Source organism: Echinops telfairi, unplaced genomic scaffold, assembly GCF_000313985.2.
Source record: "Echinops telfairi isolate 266 unplaced genomic scaffold, ASM31398v2 ScPeMD7_41;HRSCAF=154, whole genome shotgun sequence".
NCBI lineage: Eukaryota > Metazoa > Chordata > Mammalia > Afrosoricida > Tenrecidae > Echinops > Echinops telfairi.
Genome location: NW_022103939.1, coordinates 225,310 through 234,256, shown reverse-complemented (window position 1 = coordinate 234,256; position 8,947 = coordinate 225,310).

Here is an 8,947-nt window from a genome sequence, read left to right as displayed (position 1 = left end):
GAAGGAGAATCTTCCCGGACAAAGAGAACTTTGGAAGAGGAACAGGAAATACAGCTAGGAATGGGAGCACAGAAAGAAGAAAGCTTGAATGTACGGGACCTCAGGCCACTTTTCGGTCCTTTGGCAGAAGTTACTTAGATTGGTTAGAATATTGAAATCAAAAATCCCTTGTTTGGGCCGCTTAGACCCATTATCCAAATTGTACTGGGGCCACTTAACCGTGGCAAAAAATATGAGGCACTTTGGACGAATGTCCAGCGCCAGCCCCAGTTTAGTGAGATTGGCCAGGAGGCACCCTAGTGGTATCTGGAGATCAGTTTTATAATTTTTGTTACCCATGGCTAATTTCCAAAGACCAATAGTCAAGGCTAAAGGACCAGTGTCCTGATCCTTTACCTTTGGCTATGGACGGAATAAGGAGGACTGGAGTGTTGACAGGGACATCTCCACTGCCACCCTGGGTCAGACAGGAAAATGGAGGGTGGTCTCTGACGTGGCCACACCCTTATGGACAGAGAGGCTGATAGAGGGTAACCAGAAATAGACATGGGTTGGGATTTACTATCTGTGCTGCCAGACCAGAGTGTGACTGAAGATCCTTGGGGCTGAGATCCATGGGATGAGAGGGAGAGGGCTCCTGGAAACTGCTTGGCAGCTAAGAGGGGCTCACTCCGTCCTGGCTTCAGCACCAAATGTTAGGCTTGCCGTGATAAACTGAGGCCAGGCCAGAGAGAAGGAGGAGAAGTTTATTCTGCGCTCCCAGGTGAGGTTCACAGGCCTGGGAGTGGGGGTCAGTGAAGTCACGCCTATGTGGTAAAGAGCAAGTTTTAAAGCTGGTCAGGAGGGCAAACAAGGGCAGGAGTTGCAGCTGTCTCCATCCTTGAAATTCCAAGGTGGGGTGGTTTCTTGATCATTCTGCCTGATACTGAGGAGATGGCTCATTGAAACTGGAGCCCTTGGTGTGATAAGGACAGATAAAACTGTTCCTAATGTCCCTGATCTGTGCCTAACACAACACAAGGAAGACAGGAATCATGTTAGGAATCCAGGTCCATTTATCGTCTGGAGAAAGGGCTATACATTTATGCTTTTGCAGAATAAAGCTGATTGAGATAGTTTATTGTGCCAGCCTGGCCGATAAACACAAGTGGGATTAATTGAAGGGCAGAGAGATAAATGGCTCGGTGAGCCTCGCCTTTCTTGTCTCTTGCTCTTTGATCATCGGACCAGTGTGTGGTTGCCTTGCTTGTCCTGTGCCTCAATTTAGAGGCTACACTACCTGTGGGACACCTAGCCTGTAGACTGTGTCACTGTAAGTTGAGGTCCCTTTAAGACCACATGATTGAAATTTACATCTCTGAAGCTGGGGATTGACAGTTGGTGGCCTGGCTCACAGTTGGCGACCTGCCTTGCTATTTGCTGCTGTGCTTATATAGCCTAGCTCTCTCTACAGAAGAAGATCTGGCAGCCCTCAAGACTTGAAGGACTGTTAGTGTCTCACAACTCTCTCATGGGAGTGAGTTGACTGAGCCATTGTACTCCTTTATAATTTAACTGTTTATTTCTTGTACTATATATCTATCTGTATATAATTTATTTTTATTTTTATTTTTTTATCTGTATATAATTTAACAGTTCATTTCCTGTGTTATATATCTAACCATCTTTATAAATAAATATATAAGATTATTAGCAATCTGGTTTTATCTCTCTAGAGAACCCTGTCTAACACATTGATGGACTCCCCTTAGAAGGATGCAACCATGTTTGAAGAAAGAACGACAAGGAGGCAATGAAGAGACCACCCAATCTTAACCATTATTCCATTTACAGGTGGCTAACACCCCAAAGAGAGGGGCTATTTGTTTCTGTTTTCACAGGCAAAAGAGATGGGTGGATTTCTCTTCAGCCAGCAAGGCCCAGAAGAAAGGAGGCAAGTTGATGCTGTGACCTGAGACTAGAGGGAATAGCCAGACACCCCAATGAGGAAGGCAGCATTTTAATTTTACTCTACGTTTTGAAACTCTGCCTTTATGTGTGAGCACCAGCCCTACCTGTTTAATCGTTAATTCTCAAGCAAGGAATAACTAGCTGGTCTTTAATGAAACCAGCCCTGGCTTCTATATGATATTTGCAGAATATGAAAACTCCACTACTATGGAGGGGAGAGGAGATATGGAAGCCTGTAAAATCATGAGTTACTGGCATGTCATTGCTGACAGACTCAAATGGCTCACATGTCAGGGGCCACATGGAAAGGTGTTAAGAAATGACACTGTAACTATTATTGAATGGGGTCCCCACAGAAAATTTTTAACTAATTGCTCAAAGGAATCCAACATAATCACCTCATGTGATTATGGCAGTGATTGTGAGTGCACACGACCCTTAAAAGCATGACCACTACCAGGTCAAAGTTAATGTTCTGTCGTTAAGGGGGACTTGTACCTCCCCTCCCCAGGTTACTGAAGCCTGAGACAGGACCTGAACAGTGGGACCTGTGGAAATTTCCTCTTGCCACTAACAAACTATACAGGCAGCTTTACTGGCACCAGTTAGTCTGGCTATTTGTATGCTTTTCACAAGAATGAGCCTTGATACATAGTCTCATGTGTAAAGCTGCCTCGTGTGCTTGCTGTGCTGTTTATCACCATAATTTTGATGCTCGAAGTCTTGTGCCACTTCTATAGGAAGCTAAGAGATATGAAAAGAGATCATGTTGCCTCTATCACACTATTAAATTTTAAACATGATACAGAAGGGGGGAAATATGGGGAATTAACACTGAGGGAAATATGATTGGGTCTTATTCCCTGACTAGTACAGAGGGAATCTGGAAAGTTAATATTCAATGGTAGGAAAGCCACCACTTTGGAAAGTTAGAGATATAGTCCAAGTACATTTTCCTGCATTAATTATCTTTTCCACAGTTTCTCCCCTTAAAGCTATGTTGCCTTAAAGTGAGCAAATGGTTGATTTTGTCTCCCGATAGAAGCAGACATTCCTATTCACTCTATCTCTTCCTGCTGTGGTATCCAACCCCTCTCATACCTTACCCCAATAGTAGATGGGCATAGGAGGCTTTATCAAGCTGCTTGCCACAAGCCTCAATTTTTAGTTTGGGTACTTTAACATTGTCATCAATTTTGCCTTGGCAGCTTTCAATGTATAGAAAATAACGATGTAGCCCCTGTAGCTCTTTCGAATTTAATATATAAAACAAAAGGGGCAATTGTGAGATACAAAAAGATTTCTCCCAAGTTGTCTCCCCCAAATATATAGCAAACCCAAGATGCTGCTTGCTAAGCATAGTAAATGGCTGTACACTAGGAGGTCAATGAAAGTAGGTCAGAGGTTATTCTCCCTAAGGGTTATCAGTCATCTAGAGCAACCAGGCTGTACAGTCTGACTCACCCTAAGTAGGGACCACTCCCTTCTGACATTGTTTCCTTGAAGGAGTGCCCAAAGGCAAGCCCAGGACCACTCAAGGATGACTAAGTTTAGGCCACTATATGAGTCTAGGGTCTGCCCATCTTGCCACATATGTAGACCTATTCCCTCCCCTGACTATCGCGTGTACACCCTTAGGTCATCCCCCTCCTATTGCTTGTATTACCTATGTTACAACCCCTACCTATGACATAGGTCATTATCTGTAATCAGGAGGCTTGCATGCCCCCAAAGATATATAAGTTTTGATTAGAAATAAATCACAGGGCTTCCTCCTACTCTCTCTGCCCACGCTGTGTATGAACCAGGCTGGTGAGATCATGGCAGTTCAGGAGGTGAGCATGATACCATGAAATGTGTTTGACTCGTTTATTTTACCTTCTCTCCTATCTCCTCTAATCTCTATGACTTTACTATAATCTGTATATATCTTAACAGTACAATTGTGCCTACCAAACCTGTGATAATTGTGAGGGGCTGGTCTACCCCCATAGTAGCCAAACACTTAACTACTGTTTCAGCAAGACCCCTATTGATACATTATTAATTTTTTTTGGTTTTGTTTTGTTTTTTTTTGTGTGTGTTTTTGTTTTGTTTTTAATCATTTTATTGGGGGCTTGTACAACTCTTATCACAACCCATACATACATCCATTGTGTCAAGCACTTATGTACATTTGTTGCCCTCATCATTCTCAAAACATTCACTTTCCATTTGAGCCCCTGGTATCACCTCCTCATTTTTCCCCTGCCTCCCTGCTCCCCCCTTTCCCCTCCCTCATGAACCCTTGATAATTTAGAAATTATTATTTTGTCATATCTTACGCTGTCTGATGTCTCCCTTCACACACTTTTCTGTTGTCCGTCCTCCAGAGAGGAGGTTATATGTAGATCCTTGTAATTGGTTCCACCTTTCTACCCTACCTCCCCTCCACCCTCCTGGTAGTGCCATTCTCACCACTGGTCCTGAAGGATCATCTGTCCTGGATTTCCTGTTTCCAGTTCCTATCTGTACCAGTGTACAGTGTACATCCTCTGGTCTAACCGATTTGTAAGGTAGAATTGGGATCATGATAGTAGGGGTGGAGGAAACATTTAAGAACTAGAGTAAAGTTGTATGTTTCATTGTTTCTACACTGCACCCTGACTGGCTCGTCTTCTCCCCATGACCTTTCTGTAAGGGTGTCGGGGACATAAGGGGGTGTCCAGTTGCCTACAGATGGGCTTTGGGTCCCCAATCTGCACTCTCCCTCATTCACAATGATATGATTTTTGTTCTTTGATATCTGATACCTGATCCCTTCGACACCTTGTGATCACACAGGCTGGTGTGATTCTTCCATGTGGACTTTGTTGCTTCTGAGCTAGATGGCCGCTTGTTTACCTTCAAGCTTTTAAGACCCCAAATGCTATATCTTTTGATAGCCAGGCACCATCAGCTTTCTTCACATTTGCTTATGCACCCACTTTGTCTTCAGCGATCATGTCAGGAAGGTGAGCATCATGCAATGCCAGTTTAATAGAACAAAGTGTTCTTGCAATGAGGGAGGACTTGAGTAGAGGCCCAATGTCCATCTGCTACCCTGCAAATATGCACATAGATCTAATTCCCCATCATCATATAGCAATATATTTACATATGTACATCCCCGTTTTTAGACCTCTATAAATGCCCTTGCCTCCTAGCGCTTTCCTCTATTTCCTTTTACTTTGCTTTGTCCCAGCCTTCATTTGGGTTTCAGTAATTCCTCTCAATTACATTGCCCTTGATCAATCCCTACCAGGCCTCTTACACCCTCATTGCCACTGATTTTGGATCACTTGTTGTTCCCTTGTCCCTGGGTTGGCTAACACCATTTCCTTTCCCCTACCTCCTCCTCTCCCATGTCCCCCCAGAACTCTCAGTCCTGCTGTTTTCTCCTCCAGATTGTTTTTCCAGCCTATCGTGGTATGTAATCATTAACCAAGTTCCAGACTTTATTTGATTTCACCATTTCCCACCTCCTCCACAAATGCTCTGTCCCAAGAGTTCTTCTATTCTGTAGTCATCACTCCTTAGTCTCATCTGGTCTGTGAAAATTTCCATTTTCCTTTAGACAGAGTTGAAGAGCTTTTTCCATCACATCATATGGAGGGGTACACAATATAAAAATGAGCTATCACTGGTGAGGTTAACCTTGATCACTTGGCTAAGGTTATGTCTTCCAGGTCTTCCTACTGAAAAGTTACTCTTTTTTCCCCCTCTACAGATTTGGTTCTTTGAAAGGAAGTGACTAAGTCTAGACCATATTCAGAGAGGGAAGTTGTAGGCCCCCAGCTGAAGGGGGAATATAATAGTATTATATACTCTCTATGTGATATATACAATATACGGCCTAGTATTTACTATGCATAAGGAGCCCTGGTGGTGGAAGAACTAAGTGCTTGGCTGCTAACTGAAAGAAAAGTCAACAGTTTGAATGCTCCAGAGAAAAGATGTAGCAGGAAGTCAGCTACTGTAAAGATTATAGCCTTGGAAACCCTATGAGTTTTTGTCCTATAGGGTCTCTATGAGTTTAAATTGACTTGAAAGCAAAGGAAGTTTAAAAAAAATGTATATACTATATATATTACACAAGAGGGAAATATGTAAAATGGAATTAAAAGATAATGGAATTTTTGAAATATATATACATAAAAATGTGTATATATAGGAAAGTTTGTGTATACTTATTTTTTTCATAAACTATTTTCAAAATAGGCATTTTATATGCACTGAGCTTAACAAATAAGCCTTATTTATATAAATCTGGCAGCTGAGAGGCAAAAAGATTTCACTTAAGAAGATGGCAGCTCTCATTCAGGCTAAATGTTCAAAATACGCTTTGACTTGAATTGTCCTTTTGCCTTGGGCACACTTCAGTCCTTCACTCTGGACACTTATTTTACCTCAGGTCTCTTCACTACATTACTACCTTACCACTTCATCATAGACATCTTCCCTGACCTCTCTGGCTTGCTCAAATCCACATATTATGGTTCTCATATCACCAGTACTCACTGCTAACTGAAAAGTTGGGGGTTCAAATTGCCGTTTGCAAAGTGTTGCTATTACCATACCAGTTCACATTCTTTCTAGTACATGATTACTTGATTACTTGATGATATCCTCCACTGGACAGTAATCTGGTTTGCTTACCGTTGTTATATATATGTGCTATGTCTGCACAACATATGTGATGTTCAGTCAGAGGAAAACACTAAACCTACAGGCTGGGGAGAGGTGGCGACCTGCCATGCCCACACAGAAGTAAACCAAGAAGGAAAAAGAGACGGAGGGTCTAGACCTCATATCAGCACACCGAGCCCTGAGGACAGTGTCCCTGCATGGAGCTTCTAAGGCACAGAGAGGACTGTAGGGCTGACAACAGCTCAAGACATGATGTCCCCTAGCTGGAGCATACCTCAACAGAGGACAATACTGGGGACACACATGCTGGCCCCTCTCCCCAACCTGTAGACTTAGTGTTGTCCTCTATAGCACATACTTCTAGGGAGGGGGTCAGTTTGGATCTGATTGGGGCCGGCCCTGTCACCCACTCTTTTTATGAGGTGCTCCACATGGTTATGTTGCCCTCAAGTTTGGCGTGCCATGGTGAGGTCTGCATGCACACTCCCCATTCTGTGGAAAAATAACCAATACTGTCCCCTTGGGTGGGTTCGTGCCCTGCTCCCCCAGTGCCATTGTCTCCCCCCGCCCTTTCTCCCTACACTTTACCCCTTTCCTTTTCTTTGTGTTGGAATAACATTTACATCCTTGGGTTTGGTCTGTCCCCCACTCAACTGCCTGTACCTCAACCCATGTAGTCTGAGATAAGTGGCTGTTCTTCTATACCTCCTGTGATGATTATACTTACCTCAGGGGACTCATGCTGTACTTTTCATTTTGTGATTGGCTAGGAGGGTATTTTAGATTTTAGTAATAAGCCCTTTGTCTGTTGTGTCATTGCTAAAAATCCTCCCCTAGTCTGTGGGTTCTCTTGTTACCCTCTTGGTGAAGTTTTTTTGACAAAACAGAGGTGTTTTATTCTTAGTATATCCCACTTGTTGATTTCAGGTTCACCTGTGTGTACCTTTCCCTATTGCAGTTAGCCTATGTATTCCCTAAGTCAAGGTTCTTAGGTTTGTCCCAATTCCTTCATTGATGGTCCTGATAGTTTATGGTTTTACGTCTAGGTCTGTGATCCACCTTGAGTTTGTTCTGCAAGGGGTGAGGTAAGGATCTTGTTTCATTTTTCTACAGGTGGATATCCCTGGTTTCCAGCACCATACTTTTTTGGGTCCTTTTAAAAAATCAGTTGACTATATGCTAATGATCCTGGGTTTTCTGTTCTTTTCCATTGGTCTGAGTATTTGTCATTATTCCAGCACCACACTGATTTGACCGCTGTGGCTGTGTAGTAGGTGTTAAAGTCAGGTAAAGTGAACCCTCTGACTTTGTCCTTCTTCTTGAGGAGTTCTCTGCTAATCCTGGGCTTCTTCCCTTTCCATATGAAATTGGTGGTCAGTTTTTCCAATTCTCTGAAGAAGATTGTTGTTATTTGAATTGGGATAGCACTTGTGTTAGTCCAGGTTGACAAGAGAAACAAACTCACAGACACACCCATGGGTCTCCATGGTTTCTTCAGCTCCATGGCTCTAGCATAGCTCCAGGTGTCTTGTCCACAGGATTGTTTTGCAGGGAGTGTCTGTGTCCTGCCTCAAGAGAGCTATCTCCATGGTGCCTCCAAATGAGGTCATCAAGCTGCAACCTGATTGACAGGCTAGACTCCACACCTTCACAAGTTAACACCAGATTATGCGACTACCACAGCATTAAACAAATATAGTGCCTGGAGTAAGATCAACATCTTTACTGTATTGAGTCTTCCAAACCATGGGCATGGGATATTCTTCCATTTGTGGAGGTTGCTTTTGGTTTCCTAAAGTAGGGTCCTGTAGCTTTCCTTATATAAATCTTCTGGATTTTTTTTTTGGTAAAATATCCCTAGATATTTCAATTTGGTCTTGGCTATTGTGAAGGGCACTGCCTTCTTGATCCCCTATTCCATGGTCTTTTCCAATGTATAAATCAATCCAATAGACTTTTCTTTGTTGATCTTGTATACTGCTACTCCACCACATATCCCTCTATTGCTAACTTTCTCTTATAGCTATGTATTAAAGTCACCTGCTATGATTGTTGAATCTGCGATTTCTCTTTTCATTTTTTGAATAGTTTGATGAATTTCACAGGTCTCTCGTTAGCTGTGTATGTATTTATTAGGCCCACTGGTTCCTGGTCTTGTGATACTTTACACATTATAGAGTGCCCCTCCTTATCTCTTGCTTTGGTTTGCACTTTGAGGTCAATTTTGTCAGAGGTTAGGATTGCAACCTCTGATTTTTTAAAATTGCTGTTTGCCTGGTATATTTTCCACCAGCCTTTTATTCTTAGTCTACTTTTGTCTGTGAGCTTA